The sequence below is a fragment of the Geotrypetes seraphini genome, chromosome 6, assembly GCF_902459505.1.
Source record: "Geotrypetes seraphini chromosome 6, aGeoSer1.1, whole genome shotgun sequence".
Classification (NCBI taxonomy): Eukaryota; Metazoa; Chordata; class Amphibia; order Gymnophiona; family Dermophiidae; genus Geotrypetes; species Geotrypetes seraphini.
This window is the reverse complement of record NC_047089.1, coordinates 105,227,326-105,249,599: the sequence shown is the minus strand read 5'-3', so window position 1 is coordinate 105,249,599 and position 22,274 is coordinate 105,227,326.

Genomic DNA, 22,274 nt, shown 5'->3' with positions numbered 1-22,274 from the left:
AGCCTCTCTTCATACTCTCTTTTGGCTTTTCGAACCACTCGGTGACATTCTTTTTGATACTTCCTGTGCTCCTTCCAGTTCCCTTCAGTTTTGTCCTTTTTCCATTTCCTGAATGAATTTTTCTTATTGCCTATCGCTTCCTTCACTATTTTAGTCAGCCATACCGGGTCTTTAGTTCGACTCTTTTTGCTCCCCTTTCTGAATCTGGGTATGTATAGATTTTGCGCCTCGCTCACCGTGTCCTTGAAAAAAAGCCAGGCATGTTCTACCGTTTGCCATTTCTTGGAAGTGTTCCTAAGTTTCTTCCTTACCATTTCCCTCATTGCTTCATAGTTTCCTTTCCTGAAGTTGAAAGTTGTTGCTATGGTTCTCTTTCCTTTCAGTATTCCTACTTCAACTTTGAACTTAATCATATTATGATGGCTGTTTCCCAACGGTCCCACTACTTCCACTTCCTTTGCAGGGACCATTAACCCATTTAGGATTAGATCCAGAGTGGCATTTCCTCTCGTCGGTTCTCTAACAAGCTGCTCCATGAAGCAATCTTGTGTAGCCTCCAGAAATTCTGTCTCTTTAGCGTATCTTGAGCTTCCAAGTTTCCAGTCTATCCCGGGGTAGTTGAAGTCTCCCATAATAACTGTGTAACCACTTTTGCATTTCTCTGTCGATATCTCCGGTTTGCCAGGGTGGACGATAGTATAGGCCCATCTTTATTTCATGTCCCTTCGTATCCGGTATTTTAACCCATAGCGATTCCAGCTTGTTGGTCATCTCCGCTGTGTCCATTGTTGTCAATTGTATGCTTTTTTTAATGTTTAGGGCTATTCCACCTCCTTTCTGTCCTGACCTGTCCTGGCGATAGAGCTTGTACCCCGGCAGTGCTGTATCCCATTTGCTTTCCTCATTCCACCATGTTTCAGAGATTCCAATGATGTCTATGTCCTTTGCATGGGCCACGGCCTCTAGTTCCCCCATTTTGTTGCTTAGGCTCCTTGCATTAGTATATATGCAATTTAGGTCCTGGCATTTTGTTGTCTTCACTACCTTTCCCTGTGCTTCGGTCTTTGGTGTCTTCTCTTTTGCTGCACTCTTTCTAACCTCCTCTTCTGGGTTAGTCGACTCCTGTAATTTGTCCCTTGTTTCTTCCCAGCCTTTTTTCCCCTTAGTATCTTCACGGGATACCTTCTTCCGAATCGTCGACGCTAGGTCGACTGTCGGCTTTCCCCTTCCTTTTAGTTTAAAGCCTTTTCTATTCCTCTCATGACGTTGTTTGCTAGAAGTCTTGTTCCCGCTGTGCTCAGGTGCAGTCCATCTCTCCTGTAGAGCTTGCTCTTGCCCCAGAACATTGTCCAGTTCCTCATGAAGTGGAATCCTTCTTCCTCACACCATTTCCTCATCCACGCATTTATTGATTGTAGTTCCTCCTGCCTTTTCACATCTGCCCTCGGTACCGGTAGGATCTCTGAGAATGCTATCTTCTGAGTCCTCATCCTCAGCTTCCTTCCCAGAATCTTGAACTGTTCTACGAGTGTGCTTCTTCTGTAGTCTCTCCTGCTGACATCATTCGTCCCGATGTGGATCATTACTGCAATATCTTCCGTCTCCGCTTCTTCCTGGATCTTCCCAATTTTGTCCACGATAGTAACAGAGTAACATAGTAGATGACGGCAGATAAAGACCTGAATGGTCCATCCAGTCTGCCCAACCTGATTCAATTTAAATTTTTTTTTTTTTCTTCTTAGCTATTTCTGGGCGAGAATCCAAAGCTTTACCCGGTACTATGCTTGGGTTCCAACTGCCGAAATCTCTGTTAAGACTTACTCCAGCCCATCTACACCCTCCCAGCCATTGAAGCCCTCCCCTGCCCATCCTCCTCCAAACGGCCATGCACAGACACAGACCGTACAAGTCTGCCCAGTAACTGGCCTAGTTCAATCTTTAATATTATTTTCTGATTCTAAATCTTCTGTGTTCATCCCACGCTTCTTTGAACTCAGTCACAGTTTTACTCTCCACCACCTCTCTCGGGAGCGCATTCCAGGCATCCACCACCCTCTCCGTAAAGTAGAATTTCCTAACATTGCCCCTGAATCTACCACCCCTCAACCTCAAATTATGTCCTCTGGTTTTACCATTTTCCTTTCTCTGGAAAAGATTTTGTTCTACGTTAATACCCTTTAAGTATTTGAACGTCTGAATCATATCTCCCCTGTCTCTCCTTTCCTCTAGGGTATACATATTCAGGGCTTCCAGTCTCTCCTCATACGTCTTCTGGCGCAAGCCTCCTATCATTTTCGTCGCCCTCCTTCTTACGTCTTTCGCCAGATACGGTCTCCAAAACTGAACACAATACTCCAAGTGGGGCCTCACCAATGACCTGTATAGGGGCATCAACACCTTCTTCCTTCTACTGACTACGCCTCTCTTTATACAGCCCAGAATCCTTCTGGCAGCAGCCACTGCCTTGTCACACTGTTTTTTCGCCTTTATATCTTCGGACACTATCACCCCAAGGTCCCTCTCCCCGTCCGTGCATATCAGCTTCTCTCCTCCCAGCATATACGGTTCCTTCCTATTATTAATCCCCAAATGCATTACTCTGCATTTCTTTGCATTGAATTTTAGTTGCCAGGCATTAGACCATTCCTCTAACTTTTGCAGATCCTTTTTCATATTTTCCACTCCCTCTTCGGTGTCTACTCTGTTACAAATCTTGGTATCATCTGCAAAAAGGCACACTTTTCCTTCTAACCCTTCAGCAATGTCACTTACATACATATTGAACAGGATTGGCCCCAGCACCGAACCTTCGAGCGACTTCCATTAACCACCACCCTCTGGCGTCTGTCCGACAGCCAGTTTCTGACCCAGTTCACCACTTTGGGTCCTAACTTCAGCCCTTCAAGTTTGTTCAACAGCCTCCTATGAGGAACTGTATCAAAGGCTTTGCTGAAATCCAAGTAAATTACATCTAGCATATGTCCTCGATCCAGCTCTCTGGTCACCAAATCAAAAAATTCAATCAGGTTCGTTTGGCACGATTTACCTTTTGTAAAGCCATGTTGCCTCAGATCCTGTAACCCATTAGATTCAAGGAAATACACTATCCTTTCTTTCAGCAACACTTCCATTATTTTTCCAACAACTGAAGTGAGGCTCACCGGCCTGTAGTTTCCTGCTTCATCCCTGTGACCACTTTTATGAATAGGGACCACATCCGCTCTCCTCCAATCCCCAGGAATCACTCCCGTCTCCAGAGATTTGTTGAACAAGTCTTTAATAGGACTCGCCAGAACCTCTCTGAGCTCCCTTAGTATCCTGGGATGGATCCCGTCTGGTCCCATCGCTTTGTCCACCTTCAGTTTTTCAAGTTGCTCATAAACACCCTCCTCCGTGAACAGCGCAGAATCTACTCCATTTTCTCGTGTAACTTTGCCAGACAATCTCGGTCCTTCTCCAGGATTTTCTTCTGTGAACACAGAACAAAAGTATTTGTTTAGCACATTTGCTTTCTCCTCATCACTCTCCACATATTTGTTCCCAGCATCTTTTAGCCTAGCAATTCCATTTTTTATCTTCCTCCTTTCACTAATATATCTGAAAAAATTTTTATCTCCCTTTTTTACATTTTTAGCCATTTGTTCTTCCGCCTGTGCCTTCGCCAAACGTATCTCTCTCTTGGCTTCTTTCAGTTTCACCCTGTAGTCCTTACTGCTCTCCTCTTCTTGGTTTTTTTTATATTTCATGAACGCCAACTCTTTTGCCTTTATTTTCTCAGCCACTAGTCTTTAGCACATCACTAAGGTATGCTATGACAGGGGAACCAAAGACACAGGTGTAGGTCAGTGAGTAAAAGCACTATATCGATCATCTGTAGGTTGTGAGTTCAACTCCCGGCTTGTCTTTTACTTGTGGCATATCTACATTCCAGGTGCACCTTGATGATGTCACAATGAGATCAGCATTGTGCTGCTTGCTACTTCCTCTTCCTGTGAACTGGAAGCCACATTCAGGTCTAATCTGTGTTTTGTTTCTGTTTCTAAGTTGGGCCAGTGTAAGTTATGGGATTTACCTTTGTTCTGAAGAATGAGCTGATTGTTGCAATGTTTTAAGACCAGGAGAGTGTTCTTTCGAGCAAGATATCACTTCTAAACTATCCTCTCTGAAATAATGTCTCTGTGAAATCGAGAGAAAGCTTATTGGATGACTTAGGGTGCCTTTCCTGCCAGTCTTTGTGGAAGTTAAACGAAGTTTATAAAAAGTCTATATGGTGTTCAAAGTCCTATCCTTTCCACTTCTAATAGGAGGTGAGTATGACATTCCTGTACAGCTTTCTGTGTAGCACACATCTACCGGTTCCCACCTTCCATACTGATAATGTAAGTACCCACTCGGTACGTTTCATCTTCTAGTTCTCCTTTGAAACATAACATATTTTTTTTCCTTGTATTAATGGTAAACTGTACAATTCTGATATCCTAGAGGAAAAAGATACAACACAGAAGTGTTCTCTGCTAGATTAACTAATATATAGTTTACAAAATGGTATACTGTGTTTTAGTTATCTTTTTCATCATCCTATACTTACAATGCTGAATGTGTGATAATAAAGAGTATAAATAAACTATAATTTAAAAAAAACACAAAACGTACCCACGTCTAAAACCTGCATCTATTTTGCGCGAAGAGGTTGGAGGGACGTCTACCGCACGCCTAAGTACCGTTAATTGGCAATTACGTTTACCGGACGTCTAAAGCACGCCTAAGTTAGACGTACTAATAGAGAATTTACCCCTATGTGTCTTGTTTAGATACTTCTGTGTTGACAGCCACTATTTCTGAATAGTTGGGACAGTGTTTGGCAATGTGGAAGCCAGCTGCCCATCGGTTGGGATATTATACCTCTTTCTTTTGGATCCTTAGTCCAGATGCTCAGCCCTGTCGGATGCTCAGCCCTCTCGGTTGGCACGGGCATGGAGTGCAGATCTGCAGGTTGATATAGAGCCTGCTGCTATTTCTCATGGGTTTGTACATACGGCAGTGGTGTCCTGTATTAAGATTCACTGGGAGCAGGAATATAAGTTTTTCCATAGAGCTTTTACCTTATCTTGGGAGCATTTAGAGTGGGGCTTGCCAAGCGAGATGCTTGTCCTAAGTGTGGTCAACATTTTGCCACGTTGGTGCATATGTTCTGGGCCTGTCCTAAAATACAATCTTTCTGGACTAGGGTGTGGGCTTTTCTTGGGTCTTTCTTGCCCTCTTTGCCTGTCTGTTCGCCTCAATTTGCTCTTTTTTATGTTGAGAGTGACCTGGGTGGTGTACCTGGTGGACATTGACTTTTGGTGTTCAAGGCCTTGCTGTTGGCTAAAAGGGTGATTTTGTGTACTGGAGGGTGGCAGCTATGCCTTCTATAGGCCAATGAAAACAGTTTCTTTTTGAACTGGCTTTACTAGAGCGCAAAGTGGTCTCAGGTATGGTGCTGTGTAGATGGGAAAAATTCCAGGATATCTGGGAGGTGCACTGGGCTTCTTTACCCCATAGGGCAAGGAGTTTGCTCCTTAATTCATAACTAGGGTCCTAGAGCTGTTCTTGGAATCATTTTTCTTCTCTTCTGCTCTCTTTTTCTTCTACTCCCTTCTTTTCTCTTTCTCCTTTTTTTTTTTTTTTTTACCTTGTTTCCTTGTTACTAGATTAGGCCTCACACTGTCTTTGTGCATTACTTAACTTTCAGTGTCACACACTCAGTGGGAGGTGAGGGTGGGGGTGGGGGCTGGGTTGAGATGGGGGCAATTGTTGTTCTGCATTTCGCTTTTGTTCTGCACTCATTCTTGTCTGTACACTTGTGTTGGTGGACCTGTGCTGCTCATACCTGTGATGTAGTGCACTTTACTGATGTATCTTTCTTGTGTATTACTTCTTGAGACTTGTGTTCATATTTTGAGTGCTTATATTGTTTATTCTTCTACTTTTGCTCAATAAAGAGATTATACAAAAATAACTTCTCTACCACAGAATCCCACCCCCTTCAATATCTGAAGGCACCCATAAAAAGTCTTGTTTCATATTTTTGCACAGAAGGTTTGGATGTATTACATTTGAACAACAGATAGATTTATTTTATTTATTTATTGGGATTTATTAAGCACAATTATGAAGATATTCATCACCCAAGGTAGTGTGCAACACTGTTAGGGAGTTTATAAGATGCTACCACTTACTCTGCTGGATACTCCCTCACCATGTTGGAGCCACCTTAACATAGGGAACTCCTCCTTAGGGGGAAGTGACATGAGAAGGAGAGGTCAGGAAAGCAGCTACCAGGAAATATAAGAAGCAAGGCCAGAGATAGGTTGAGGAGGTCCAGGAGAGAAGAAGGAAGAGGTGATTCCTGTATGTACCTTGACTACAACCACTAGAAACTCTGCTTGACTGAGGTAAGCCAACCTGTCCTTTGTTGAGTACCAGTGAGCCAGATCTTATTACCTGTTCCAAGAAAAATCTTTTATAGACTGTCTGGGGCATAGCAGTCACAAACAAGAAGTCACCTCAGAACTTTTTGTGCTGTTTTTAAAAAAGAGACTGTTCCTTATTTACCTACCCCTGTGAAGTAACAGGGTGCAGGGTTTTCTTCTGAATCAATAAAGTTGGTTTTTTTACAACTTTTTTTTTTGTTCTAATGTTTTATTAATTTTATGAATATGTGTCTGGCTATGTGGGCACAAGCCCAACCCAAACAACACTCATGCTTTTACAATCATATATAATTCAACATAAAACTTAAAATTCTGTTAACAGCATAACAGTAATAAAAATATAAAACATAAGCATAAATACAATGAATGAGGTAAAGTTAGAAACTGTAAATTGAAACTTAATAATAGGACTACCATGAAACAGTTTCAAAGATGTACTGAAATTCAAATGAGATTGATATAGTACATACCAAAAGGGAGACATAATACCTTATGAAGCCTTTAATAAACATATATCAGAACATTCTAATAACATAGATATGATGCTGAATCATGTACTTTTCAACAATTTTGGAGCAAATATAGTATTTGTGTGATTGAAGATAATTGGGAAAGAATGTTGATCATGATGCCAAAAAAGTTTCCATTGATGTTTTATAATGCATGTGCTAATATGAGAGTAAATAAAAAAGTAAAGGCAAAATACATTTAACAGCTTTAATAGAGGTAATTGTGAGCGCTTTGCCACATATGAGTTATAGTCCCCATGCAAGATGATGCATTTCTGATATCATTCAACTAGCTTCTGCATTCCTGCAGAGAGGTTTTTCAGCTGCTCTCAAAGCCAGGTGAGCACCATCATGCTTTGTTTTTTGCTATGCGGGTTGCAATAATGTATCCATGTCTCATAGCTGGTGGAAATTATCTTCAGAATACTCGGATCTTCTTCATACTATCTCAGGAACTTTCTTGTATCACAAATCATCATACATTATGGCAAATGCAGATCCATTTTTGCCAGATTATTGTATTGTAATTCTTGTTTTGGTATGATTGCATTTAATTTATTGAAGGTCCAAGAAAAAAAAAGAAGCAGGTGATCCACAAAATCCAAGACAAGCATCAAAATAACAGACTGATGATAATAAAAGCCCAAATTTATTCACTGCATAATAGAACAAAACACACAATTACTTAAAAGCCTGACAAGGCCATGGTTCACTCTCTCAAAGGCTGAGTCAGGGGCTATTAAAAACTAAAAGGTATAGTCCCAGTGTGTCCCTAATGGATAAAAGCATTCCTCTGTGTTTCCTACCATTAATATATTAAAGGCAGAGAGAGTAGCTGATGAAACCGGATGAGATTTACTGAGTATTTATGGAAGTGAGACTCTCCTGATAGTATATATAAAGTGATAAGGGAAAAGATTAAGGGCTTCTTTTACGAAGCCGCGGTAGCGGCTTTAACGCGAGCGACTTTTTATCACGCGATAACACCCGCACTAGCTGGAAAACTACCACCTGCTCAAGAGGAGGTAGTAGCGGCTAGCGCGGCTGCTGTTTTAACACGCACTATTACGCATGTTAAACCGCTGCCGTGCCTTTGTAAAAGGAGCCCTAAGGGGATCTTTTATCAAACAGTAGTAAAAATTGTTTTTAGCATGGTCTTCCATGGGTTATTCCCACAAACCAAGGTTATGTATAATGCTGGGGTAAAATGGCAGATTTTTTTCTATTCTTTAAATAAGAAGGAACATAATGCACTCTCTCAAATTCAAGTGGCTAAGAGAGCTGAAGATTCAGGAGCTGAGGAAGCCATTTTTCAAAAAAGTTGAATTGGGTTAGTTCTCTCTGAACCTTCCAGTATACCTGGAATGCAAAAAATTATTTCTTCTGGAGCAAAAGTTTAGAATCTAGATCAGGTCCCGTTCTAAATGTTCTATAGTTTTGGTAGGATGAAGAATTATTAACAACTGTTGATCATGTGCATTTAAGTGATTTTCTGAATATTGAACTCTAGAAGTTGGTGATTTAAGAAGCTGTTTGATTTTGAGGGTATCTTTGAGTTCCAATAATAGGCTTTCTTTAATTAGATCTTTAATTTATAATAATCCCTGTAAAAGGATGTTCAATGAGATTCCCTCTTGCTTGCTGGTTTGCAACTTACATGGAGAACATGGCTCTGGCTTGGATCATTTTATAACTTGTTGCAGGCTGGTGGAGTCTTTTTTTTTTCATTTGATTTGAAAAAGCCATGTTTAAAATATAAAGTATAAGTTATGCTTGCAAATCTTCTGATACGATTTTATTACAAAAATAAATTTTTGCAGGTTGAGCTCTATGCTGCCAGTCCCTTTGTCTCTTTAGTTTGCTGCGAAAAAATATCTATTTGCCATTTCTTTTTCTCAGCCTGCATCATACCTTTTCAACTTTTACTCCTGCATCAGAATATTTGCTGGCTGTCTCCCAAGTCAGCTCATTGCAGAGTTCATTACCCCTCTCCATATAGAAACTTCACTTACACAGCACAGGAAATTTCCCTGTCTTGTTCTCTCCCCTTCTGGGACATGAGCTGCTTTCCACTATTCAAGGCTGCTTTGATTCTTTGATGGTGGATCCTATCTACAGCCGCTGCAATTCCTGTCCTAGGCTCTTGCTAATTGGATTGATTGGTAGAGCTGGTAAGGTCATCAGGAAGCTGAATAGCTTTCTGGTACTACTATCCATACTGTACTGTACACAGTCAGGAAATGCTCACTCGTATATGGGGAAGGGAGGATATTTGCAGATAAAAGTTTTAACTGGATTTTTTTTTTAGGCGCTTTATTTATCCTCTTGGCTTTTGGACAATCAAAAATCTGTACACTCTTGAAAAAATTCTTAAGAACTCATGGAGGGGCATAATCAAAAGAAACATCTAAGTCCGTTTTTGGCCTAAGTTGCTAGTCGCCCAAGGTCAGCTAAGGAAAATGTCCATTCCTAAAAAATACGGCCAAAATATTTTTTCCCCTGAAAATCATCTTGTTGGACGCCCAGCCGTTTGATCGGCCAGACTGCTAAGTCATCTATTGTTATACCCCATTCTCGTTCAAACATTCTTCCAAGTCAAAAACACCCAGAACAAGACCTTTTGGACGTGGGCGGCGTCAGCAAAGTGATGGACTGGACACCCAAACATTGCACCAGAGTAGTGAAGTACCTTACATTGCACTGCTCTGAACTTCACAAAAAGGGTGACACATAAACATCTCACTACTACTCTCTAACAAGTCATGGTGAGCCCCCACATCTGTCTACCACCCCAATAGCCCTTATGGCTGCAGGTGCCACTTATATAGCAGTACAAAAGGGTTTTGGGGGTTTTGAGGGGTGCACATGTTTCACCATGAATGCAGTGATTAAAGTGGCTTATGGGCCTGGGTCCTCCTCTCCATGGTTCACTAACCCACCCCCAAGACCACTTAAGCCATCTTTGTGCAGCTTTACTAGTCTTCCCTATGCCTAGTAAAGCTGCCAGACTGCCAGGTGTTGATATTCTGGAGGCAGATGTGTATGTTTTTATTTCAATTTTTATGGTGTCGGGGGAGAGGGGAGTCAATGATCACTGGGGCAGTGTGTGTGTATGTGTGTGTGTGGGGAGGGGGGGTCTGTACTTTGTGTCTGCAGTGCTTATCTGGTCACTTTGGATACCTTTTTTGCCACTTAGACCTGTTTATACATGGCCTAAGTCACAATGTACAACTTCCGTCCAGGCAGTCTCGTTAAAGTTTTGGTTATACTTGCAGTACGACTAAGTTTAGATCAGCCCACATCTCGCCGAAATCCTGCCTTCACCATTCCTCCTAAAATACCCCCTTTAGCTCTGGTCGTACAGCAGCACTGACAAGGCCTAAGTCCTTTTTAGGTTACACCTAATACCCATTTTGATTATCGGCACTTGGATAACTTGTCTTTTAGATTGCCCAAGTACCAATTTAGGTGGGTAGACATATTTATTTTTTGATTATGAACCCCTTAATCCTGAGGTGTCCAACCTTTTGGCTTCGCTGGGCTGCATTGGCCGAAAAAAATGTTTCCGGGGCCACACAAACACGTAAACGCTGCAGCAAGACAGAAGAAGGACCTGGCAAGACGGTAAACACCCGGGGGCAGCAGAAGAAAACACTGCATCGCCCTCAACCGGGGCTGCACAAAATACTTCACTGGGCCGTAGGTTGGACACTCCTGCCTTAATCTCTTGAGTCCTGACAGGGTTCTTCTAAATATTTGGACCCTAGGTATATGCCTAATATGCCTTAATCCAGCACAGACCAGAAAGCCCCGGCCTGACTTCACAGTCTGGTATTCCTCTGTTAGATAACCTTTGCAAGATCTTAATGCATATTGAATTTTGCTGGAAGAATTATAAATTATTATATTTCCAAGTGGACATTTTTTATATTCCACTACCAAAATAATACAACAGTTTCTTTTGCCTTTAGTTCCTGTGCCTTTTTTCTCTTATAATAATAAATAAACCTTTTGGCAGTAGTACTACGCCATGCTGCTATAGCAACACGCACGGCCCTGCAGCTTTTTTCCAATGTAACTGCCACAATACATTTACCTTTCCAACACTTCTTTCTGCAATGCCGATATACTATTACACATTCCTGTAGCATCCCTGCTTCCCTCCCCCCCCCAATAAAAAAAATCTTCTGGAGTAACACAGGTGGTCCTGCAACATTTTCTATAAAAGTACTGCAGTTACAATGATGCATATAACTCCTGAAACTCTATTCTCCCCACTGTTATTATACCAATACACACAGGCCTGCAGCCTGGGAACAAAATCAAGGTAATCTCTTTATTCAGCCTTTCCTTGACCACCTCCGTAGTGAGCCACATTACCATTTCCCTGTTGCCCTTGACATTTTTCTCCACCATTCCCTTTATCCCTGTTAAAAGGTGTGGCTCGGAATACTTATCTACCCTCGTAAGAACATAAGAATTGCCGTTGCTGAGTCAGACCAGTGGTCCATCGTGCCCAGCAGTCCGCTCCCGCGGCAGCCCTTAGGTCAAAGACATGTGCCCTAACTGAGACTAGCCTTACCTGTGTACATTCTGGTTCATCAGGATCTTGTCTAACTTTGCCTTGAAACCCTGGAGGGTGTTTTCCTCTATAACAGCCTCTGGAAGAGCATTCCAGTTTTCTACCACTCTCTAGGTGAAGAAGAACTTCCTTACATTTGTACAGAATCTATCTCCTTTTAACTTTAGAGAGTGCCCTCTCGTTCTCTCTACCTTGGAGAGGGTGAACAACCTATCTTTATCTACTAAGTCTATTCCCTTCAATATCTTGAATGTTTCAATCATGTCCTCTCTCAGTCTCTTCTTTTCAAGGGAGAAGAGGCCCAATTTCTCTAATCTCTCACTATACGGGAACTCCTCCAGCCCCTTAAACATTTTAGTTGCTCTTCTCTGGATCCTTTCGAGTAGTACTGTGTCCTTCTTCATGTATGGCGACCAGTGCTGGATGCAGTATTCCAGGTGGGGGCATACCATGTCCCGGTACAGCGTCATGATAACCTTCTCCGATCTGTTTGTGATCCCCTTCTTAATCATTCCTAGCATTCTGTTCACCATTTTTGCAGCCACTGCGCATTGCGCAGACAGTTTCATTGACTTGTCGACCAGTACTTCCAAGTCTCTTTCCTGGGGGTCTCTCCGAATACCGCACCAGACATCCTGTATTTGTGTATAAGATTTTTATTACCGACATGCATCACCTTACACTTATCCACATTAAACCTCATTTGCCATGTCGCAGCCCATTTCTCGAGCATGTTTATGTCACATTGCAGGTCTGTGCTATCCTTCTATGTCTTCACTACTCTGAATAACTTTGTATCATTTGTAAATTTAATCACTTCGCTCTTCGTACCAATTTCCAGTTTGTTTATAAATATGTTGAAGAGCACAGGTCCAAGCACCGAACCCTGCAGCACTCCACTCATGATGCTTTTCCAGTCTGAGTATTGTCCATTTACCCCCACTCTCTGTTTTCTACAAGCCAACAGAACTTCACTCCCTGAATACTCTATTGAAAGTTTTCCCTACACCTACACATTTCATCCTTTCTCTTAGAAAATCAGAAATATGAATGTGGTTGATGAATTGGTAGAATTATCTCCCTAATTCTATAATGTTTAGCACCATTCAAAATTTAATGAATAGAATACTTGCATGTGTAAATGGCATCAGTATGTTCACTGCAATTTTATAATCTTAGGCCCAAATTCTGTATATGGTTTCTTAAGTTGCATAGGCAAATCATTGTGCATAGACGATTTGTGCATACAGTTTAATTATTTAACAAGCCATTTGGCACTAATTGGCAATTAACACATAGCTGATGTTAAATAGCAATAATTGGAAGTTATATGCAGAACTTTCTAAGCATATTCTATAAAGTAGTAGGAGGTAGTCCAGCGCACAGCTCCAACTCTGGGGACAACTGATCCCCCAAAGAAGCGCAGAATAATAGTCATTGGGGACTCCATGCTGAGGGGCACCGAGGGACCAATGTGCAGACTGGATATGCAGTCAAGGGAGGTTTGCTGTCTGCTTGGAGCCAGGGTCCGAGATGTCACCGCCTGTCTTGATAGGCTTCTCAAGCCCCAAGATCACTTCCCCATGGTCCTCATCCACATTGGCATAAACGACACTGCTAAGAACACCCCGGAGAACATATCTAGAGACTTTGGAGCCCTGGGTGAGAGGCTGAAGCAGACATGAGCGCAGGTGGTCTTCTCCTCGATCCTCCCAGTTAGAGGCAAAGGAAGTGCCAGGGATGAGCGTATACTGAGGACTAACGAGTGGCTTCAAGGATGGTGCCAGGAAATGAACTTCGGATTCCTGAACCATGGAGAGGCTTTGCAAGGACTTCAGGGACCAGACGGACTCCATCTGACCAGCAGGGGTAAGCACGTCTTTGGACACTGACTAGCCCGCCTGCTTTGTAGGGCTTTAAACTAGGTAAGTTGAGGGAGGGTATTCACTCAGATACAAGTGCAGTAAGGAACGATCCTGACGAGGTGAGTTCAAACTCCAATTCTAAGTCCAAAGTAAGTGCCCCCATTGCAAACAATTCTCTAGGAGTCACACTACCACAGGTGGGAAACTCCCCACAGGGACTTAGCAATCACGGGGTATGGAGGGCTATGTATGTTAATGCACACAGTTTAGGCAATAAAATTCTAGAATTAGAGACCGAAATAATGAATGCCTACCTTGACGTGGTGGCAATATCCGAAACTTGGTTCACAGACTCTCATGGGTGGGATATGGCTATACCGGGATACAACTTATTTTGTCAGGACAGAGAGGGAGAAGTCAGGGGGAGGGGTGGCACTATACATTAAAGAAGACATCAAAACTACCAGAATCACAGATGTCAAGTACACTGGGGAATACCTCTGGGTGAACCTGGCCAGAGACAGGGAAAAATGCCTGTATCTTGGTGTAGTATATAGACCTCCAAAACAACTGGAAGACAAAGACTCCGAATTAATTGAAGATATAGAGAATATCACTCTACGGGGAGACGCTGTTCTGCTAGGGGACTTCAACATGCCTGACGCAGATTGGAACTCATACTCAGCAACAACCAACGGCATCAGGAGACTGTTAACATCCATAAAGGGAGCACGACTCAAACAAATGGTATTTGAACCAACTAGGGCCCAGGCGATCCTGGACCTGGTACTCACCAACGGGGATAGTGTCTCGAAGGTCTCGGTAGGAGATACACTAGCCTCCAGCGACCACAACATGGTGTGGTTCTACCTCAGGAAAGGTTTCCCTAGATCAAACACGAAAACAAAAGTACCGTATTTTCACGCATATAACGCGTGCGTTATACACAATTTTACAAACCGTGCATAACCTTGCGTGTTATACGCGTGAGCGCATTTTACAACTTTTTTTACATAGTTCCCCCCCCGATGCCCGATTCATCATCCGGAAGGACCACTCGCACCCCCACCCCGAAGGACTGCTCGCACTCCCACCCCGAAGGACCGCTCGCACTCCCACCCCGAAGGACCGCTCGCACCCCCACAGCCTCTCCCCCTCCCCCATGGAGAAGCTGTCTACATTGTTTCCGGATGCCAGTGAGCCCAGCTGCTTCCTCTGCCGGCGATCCCGCCCCTTCTCTGAGCCCTGCTGTGCTGCTTCCTCTTCTGGCGGTCCCGCCCTTCGGGGACAGGACTTCAAGGGGGGACAGGCAGACCTTCAAGGGGGGACAAGACTTCAAGGGGGGACATGACTTCAAGGGGGGACAGGCAGACCTTCAAGGGGGGACAGGACTTCAAGGGGGGACAGGCAGACCTTCAAGGGGGGACAGGACTTCAAGGGGGGACAGGACTTCAAGGGGGGACAGGCAGACCTTCAAAGGGGACAGGACTTCAAGGGGGGACAGGACTTCAAGGTGGGACAGGACTTCAAGGGGGGACAGGCAGACCTTCAAGGGGGGACAGGACTTCAAGGGGGGACAGGCAGACTGAAGGGGGTGAAAAAGCTATAAAATAAACCCACCAGCGTGTCAATGTGTTGAGAGGAAGAGATATTCTGGGAAATTCTGCTGAGAAAACTCTGGGTCCATTTCCACCCCCCAGTTACCGTAGTCCACTCCACTGAACTGGTTCATACACTGAGTGGTGTTGTGCCTGCGTAGTTGTTTTGGGATCTCTTTTAGTGGTTTGTCAGTATCTCCTTGTGGTCCAAGGAAGGAAACTTTGTTAACCTTAGCATTGACCTTCAGAATATATTTGTGTGGCATTAGGCTATGTAGTGATCGAAAGAAAAAAACAGACCTTTGCGCATTTTTGCACTAGGTATATGGTGGGTGTATGAGGAGATTTACATTTCCTGCACAGCTAAGTCCTTGTGAAGTTACCTTGTTCTTTCTGTATTTGACATCTAGCAAGGTCTCTGTTTGGAAGGAAAGATTTAAGTTATGGTAAAAGCAGATAGCGTTGCTGGTTTTAAAAAGGTTTGGACAAATTCCTGGAGGAAAAGTCCATAGTCTGTTATTAAGACATGGGGGAAGCGTCTGCTTGCCCTGGATCCGTAGCATGGAATGTTTGCTATTCTTTGGGTTTTGATCAGGTATTAGTGACCTGGATTAGCTAACATGAGAATGGGCTACTGGGCATGATGGACCATTGGACTGACCCAGTTAGGCTATTCTTTTGTTCTCATCTGTAGGGGCTTTTGTTTTCACTTCTTATTTTAATGTATTTTTTTCTGGGAACTTATCAGTGTTTTTTATAATGGGAACAAAAATGGAAGAGAATTACCGTAATGTGTGTGGAATGGGGGGGAAGGGGTTAACTACCATAATTTCTTCAGCTAAATACCGGTAATTCAATCCACCTCAACCAGACATAGGAGAACTCATGCACCATTCACACACCCTCCAACCAAACACGTCAAAAGAAAAAAACTGTTACATAAGAAATGCCTCTGCTGGGTCAGACCCGAGGTCCATCGTGCCCAGCAGTCCGCTCACGCGGCAGCCCAACAGGTCCAGGACCTGTGCAGTAATCTTTTATCTGTACCCCTCTATTCCCATTTCCAGTAGGAATTTGTCCAATCCTTTCTTGAACCCCAGTACCGTACGCTGCCTTATAACGTCCTCTGGAAGCGCATTCCAGGTGTCCAACACATGTTGGGTAAAGAAGAACTTCCTAGCATTTGTTTTGAATCTGTCCCCTTTCAACTTTTCCGAATGCCCTCTTGTTTTCTTATTTTTCGAAAGTTTGAAGAATCTGTCCCTCTCTACTCTCTCTATGCCCTTCATGATCTTGTAAGTCTCTATCATATCCCCTCTAAGTCTCCTCTTCTCCAGGGAAAAGAGACCCAGCTTCTCCAATCTCTCAGAATATGACAGGTTTTCCATACCTATTATCAGACGTGTTGCTCTCCTTTGAACTCTCTCGACTAATGCCATATCCTTCTTAAGATACGGCGACCAATATTGGACGCAGTACTCCAAATGCGGGCGCACCATCGCCCGATACAACGGCAGGATAACTTCTTTCGTTCTGGCTGTAATACCTTTTTTGATTATACCAAGCATTCTATTCGCTCTCTTAGCGGCCGCTGCACACTGTGCCGACGGCTTCATTGTCATGTCCACCATTACCCCCAAGTCCCTTTCCTGGGTACTCTTAAGAACTGCCTTCTCCGGATCAGACCTTCGGTCTATCAAGTCCGGCGATCCGCACACGCGGAGGCCCTGCCAGGTGTACACCTGGCTTAATTTATAGTCCCGATAAACCTCAAAATTTTCAGTGAAATACACTACAAACCTTCAAATAAAAGGCTAGAACACAAGAGGAAATTATCCTACTAGAATTCTAGGAGAAAGATATTTTAAGGATCTCAAGCGCTCACAGGTTAAAGGCCCGTTGTATATTACAGGCCAATTACCCAATATATGAGCTATCATCGGTCCTATATATTCTCCTTTTATCTCATATAATTTAAATATTATTTAAATATTAAATTCTCAAAACTTTTATTCTGTTTTATGAGTACGTTTTTCCTTGCTCCAAAACTTTTAACTTAATGGAGTACTTAGCTTCATAGCATGGTTTTCCTTGCTCCAAAACTTTTAACTTAATGAGGTACTTAGCTTCTTAGCATGGTTTGACGGAAGATCTCCGTTTCGCTCTTAATAGAGAGCTTCATCAGGAACAGCACAACATTTATAACTACAAATAAAACAGACTAGAGTCATTCATATTTCTACTAATGTTACTGAAAGCACAATAACGGAGCTATTGGAGACACAGCGTTACAATGTAACAATATTTCACAGCTTCTAAAAACTGTTAGCTATATTATATACATTAATCTTTTAATTACTTAATTTCTTAAATCGTTTTACTATAGACGGTCAAAATATTTTTATTATTATTATAACATTTTTCATATTATGCTATACTACTCTCGATAAATTCAGAGAGAGACTATTATATATATAGGAGGACATATTGCAATTCAAACTTTTTTAGCCCAATCGAGCCTAAAGATAGAACTAAGACACTATAGTCACATACCTGTTTATGTCAAAGCTAAAGGATTTTTGAAATTAATCCAAAAAAAGGACAGACCAACACAACGGCCCGATAAATCAACCCTTTTTAACCGTAATGGTCGTCTTCACAAGCTAGATCAAAACTCGAAGGATTAAATACTAATCCGAAGGCGTCTGACGTCACATCCGGAATTTTTAAGTCGGACTGAAGAGACCTATAATGAGTCTAAATACTCAAAAATAGGGAGAATAAATAACTCAGACTCACACGAGTCAAATCTATATAGTTTTAGTGTTTTAATATTTTAATAATTAGTTGTTATATTCTTAAGTGTAATTAAGCCCAAAAAAGGCTTAGAGACCGCTGTCGTCATATCCGGAAAAAAGTCAGACCCGCTGTAAATAAAAGCGGGACTGCTGACAGACCAAAAGTCAGTGGTAATCACAGGAAAACAGTTTGATATTTCTTATTTCTTAGAAAAAAGCCTGCCAATTGATGGTAATATTTAAACCTCGTGGTTGCAAACTGTGCAGACGATCAATCCATCTCTGCTCAGATTGCAACAACCTCTTACCTCTATCACCTCCCCTGACTGAAGCTGGTATATGATCCAGAACCATACACTTTAGTTCATCAAATGCATGGTTCTGAGCCAAACAATGAGCCACCAGAGGAGCTTCTTTTCTTTTTAATTTTAAACAAGATTTATGTTCAGCCATCCTAATATTAAATTTCCTAGTAGTTTTTCCCACGTAGATCTTTTTACATGGGCATAAGATGGTATATACAACAAAGTCAGATTTACAGGTGGTAGCATACTTTAATGCATATTGTCTATGATCCAACGGGTTCATAAACATTGCACCTTGAATCGTCAGAGGGCAGATCTGACAACTGCCACAACTTGAGTGAAACCCATTTAGTTTACTATCTATGGTGTGGCCAGAATCAGGATGAAGTCTTAAATACTCTCTTAGATTACGCGACCTAGAGTATGTTAACCGAAGTTTTGAATTTTCAAAGCAGGAATTATTCTGGACTATTCTCCAATGATTATGTACAATTTTAGCAATCTGGGTAGATTCCACATTATATCTTAATACAAAAGTTTGAAATTGTGTATCGGCTTCAATCCTAGATTCATTATCGCTAGAGTGTCTGGTTTGAGAACTACCATACCTAGAGGTTTGTAACAACCATTCTGGATGATTATATTTAGCTCTACGGTATGATTTTTTTAGAGCCATTTCGGGATACCCCCTGTGTCTTAGATTTTTAGCCAGTTTATTAGCAGAGGATTTAAAATCACTCGTATTATTAATTTATAGTCCACCATATCCTTATATGCCTCTCTTAAGGAGATATGCATCTAGTTTGCTCTTGAAGCCTAGGACGGTCGATTCCGTCATAATCTCCTCTGGGAGGGCATTCCAGGTGTCAACCACTCTCTGAGTGAAGCAGAACTTCCTGACATTAGTCCTGAACCTGTCCCCCCTAAGCTTCATTACATGTCCTCTAGTCCGTGTCAAATTGGACAATGTAAATAATCTTCTCTGCTCTATTTTGTCGATTCCTTTCAGTATTTTGAAGGTCTCGATCATATCCCCACGCAATCTCCTTTTCTCAAGGGAGAACAATCCTAGTGTTATAAGTCTGTCCTCGTATTCCAGTTTCTCCATACCCTTCACCAGTTTTGTTGCTCGTCTCTGCACCCTCTCCAGCAGTTTTATATCCTTCTTTAGGTAGGGAGACCAATGTTGGACGCAATATTCCAAGTGTGGTCTGACCATTGCCCTATAAAGCGGCATTATAACTTTCTCCGATCTACTCGAGATTCCTTTCTTTATCATGCCCAACATTCTATTTGCCTTCTTTGCCGCTGCCGCGCATTGTGCCGACGGCTTCAGGGTCCTATCTATCAGTACACCCAGGTCCTTTTCTTGTTCACTCTTCCCCAGAGTTGCACCTGACATTGTATACTCGTATTCCTTATTTTTATTGCCTAAATGCATTATCTTGCATTTCTCCACATTGAACTTCATCTGCCATTTCTCCGCCCATGTTTCTAACCGACACAAGTCGCTCTGGAGTTTCTCTCTATCATCCTGCGATCTGATTGCCCGGCATAGTTTTGTATCGTCTGCAAACTTGATGATCTCACTGGATGTTCCTTCCTCCAGGTCATTGATATAAATATTAAAAAGGATCGGCCCAAGTACCGAGCCCTGGGGTACACCACTAGTCACTTTCTCCCAGTCGGAGAACTTCCCATTTATGCCCACTCTCTGCTTTCGGTTTTCCAGCCATTTGCCTATCCACCTTTGTATATCCCCCTCTATGCCATGGCTTTGTAGTTTCCTGAGAAGTCTTTCGTGTGGAACTTTGTCGAACGCTTTCTGGAAGTCCAAGTATATTATGTCCACCGGCTTCCCACTATCAATTTGCTCGTTCACGGTCTCAAAAAATTGGAGTAAATTCGTCAAACATGATTTCCCTTTCCTGAATCCATGTTGACTGGGTTTCATCAAGTCGTGTGCGTCCAAGTGCCGGACTATGCTATCCTTGATCAGTGCTTCAACCATCTTGCCAGGGACAGACGTAAGACTCACAGGTCTATAGTTGCCCGGTTCCCCTCTCGATCCTTTTTTGAAAATTGGGGTGACGTTCGCTATCCTCCAGTCGTCCGGTATCTGTCCAGTTCTGATTGTCAGGTTTGCAAGTTTTTGCAATAACTCTCCGATTTCAACCTTCAATTCCTTTAAGACTCTCGGATGAATCCCATCCGGTCCAGGGGATTTGTCACTTTTAAGTTTGTCGATCTGATAGTATATCTGGTCTAAGTCCACTTCAACTGTGGTGAGGCTGTCTTCTATTTCTCCTGCAAACACTTTCTCCGCTTCAGGTATTGTTGAGGTGTCCTCCTTCGTAAAGACGGACGCAAAGAAGGAATTTAGTTTGTCTGCGATTTGTTTATCTTCCTTGATGTACCCTTTTCTTCCCTGGTCGTCCAGGGGTCCCACTGCCTCTTTTGCAGGTTTTTTCCCTTTCACGTATCTAAAGAAGGGCTTGAAGTTTTTGGCCTCCTGGGCTATTTTTTCCTCATATTCCTGTTTTGCATCCCTCACCGCCTTGTGACATTTCTTCTGATCATCTTTATGTTTGTTCCAGGCTTCGGTTGTCTTTATGCATTTCCATTTTTTGAAAGAGTCCTTCTTTTCTTTTATGGCTTCCTTCACCTGTATGGTAAGCCATGCCAGTTCTCTTTTGCTCTTTGTTCTCCGATCTTTGGAAATCCTTGGAATGTAGAGATCTTGTGCTTCTGTGATTGTATTTTTCAGTAGGGTCCATGCCTGATCAACCGTTTCAAGTTTGTCCACCATCTTCTCGAGTCGTTTTTCTACCATGGCTCTCATGCTATCGTATTTACCCTTTTTAAAGTTCAAGGTGGTGGTTAAGGTTTTGGCATGTTTCCCTTTCCCGATGTCAAGTTTAAAGTTGATTACATTGTGATCACTCGTTCCCAGTGGAACCATGACTTCCACTTCTGTTATCGGTCCCGTGAGGCCATTTGGGACCAAGTCCAAGGTGGCGTTGCCTCTTGTCGGCTCTTTTACCATTTGTTCCAGGAAGCAATCCCCTAGCACCTCCAGGAACTTGGCTTCCTTGCCGCAGTTGGAGGTTGCTAGTTTCCAGTCTATCCCTGGGAAATTGAAGTCTCCCAATATAATTACATTGCCTGTCTTGCATTCTTGTTTGATTTCCTCCATCATTTCTGAGTCAGTTTCCTCCGCCTGTCCTGGTGGACGATAGTAAAGGCCAATTTTCGTATCTGCGCCATATTGACCAGGAATTTTGATCCAGAGTGACTCAAGCTTCTCTTTCATTTCTGTTGTAACCATTTCAACAGAATCTATTCCCTCCTTAACATATAGAGCAATACCTCCACCTTTCTGCCCTACTCGATCTCTTCTATACAGTTTGTATCCTCTTATTCAATAACATCCCTCCCATTTTATAGTTGTACCCTGAGTTTCTGCTCCCTCATGTAATACTTTACATTTCTCAATGTTGAACTTCATCTGCCATTTCGCCGCCCATTCTTCTAATTTGTTTAAGTCCCTTTGCAACTTTTCGCAGTCCTCTGTAGTCCGAGCTCTTCTTATAAACAACCGTATAACTTTTAATCTAGAGTTAGTGAGTATGAATTCAGCAACAAGAACAGAAATCACATGTTCATTCTTATAAACTATAACATTAACCGGTAGATCAAACGAAATATCGAGGACAAAATAATCTAAATACAGTTACCGTAGTTACGGTAAAGTTGTAAATAAACAAAGTTTACAGGTTTATTCAGTCATCATCATCACAGTCATCTGAATCCTTGAATCCATCAAAATCTGAATTGTCATCATCGTCATTAAATAAAGTGAGCACGGCCTGCAGACGATCCTCGTTTATTTCCGAAGTGATATCGTCATCGTCGTCATCATCATCGCTGATATCCGTGTTGTTGCCTCCTTCCACTGCACTGGTAGTAGCCGTAGTGTCATTGGTTTCATAAACAATGCCCGCTTTTCTAAATCCGTTTACAATAGTATCTGGTGTTATTTTGTCCCATGCTGAAGCCACCCACTTGCAGACTTCTGTGAAAGTTGCCCGTTTCAGCCACCCCGCGGGTGTGTACTCGTGTGTGCCGCTCTGCATCCACTCCT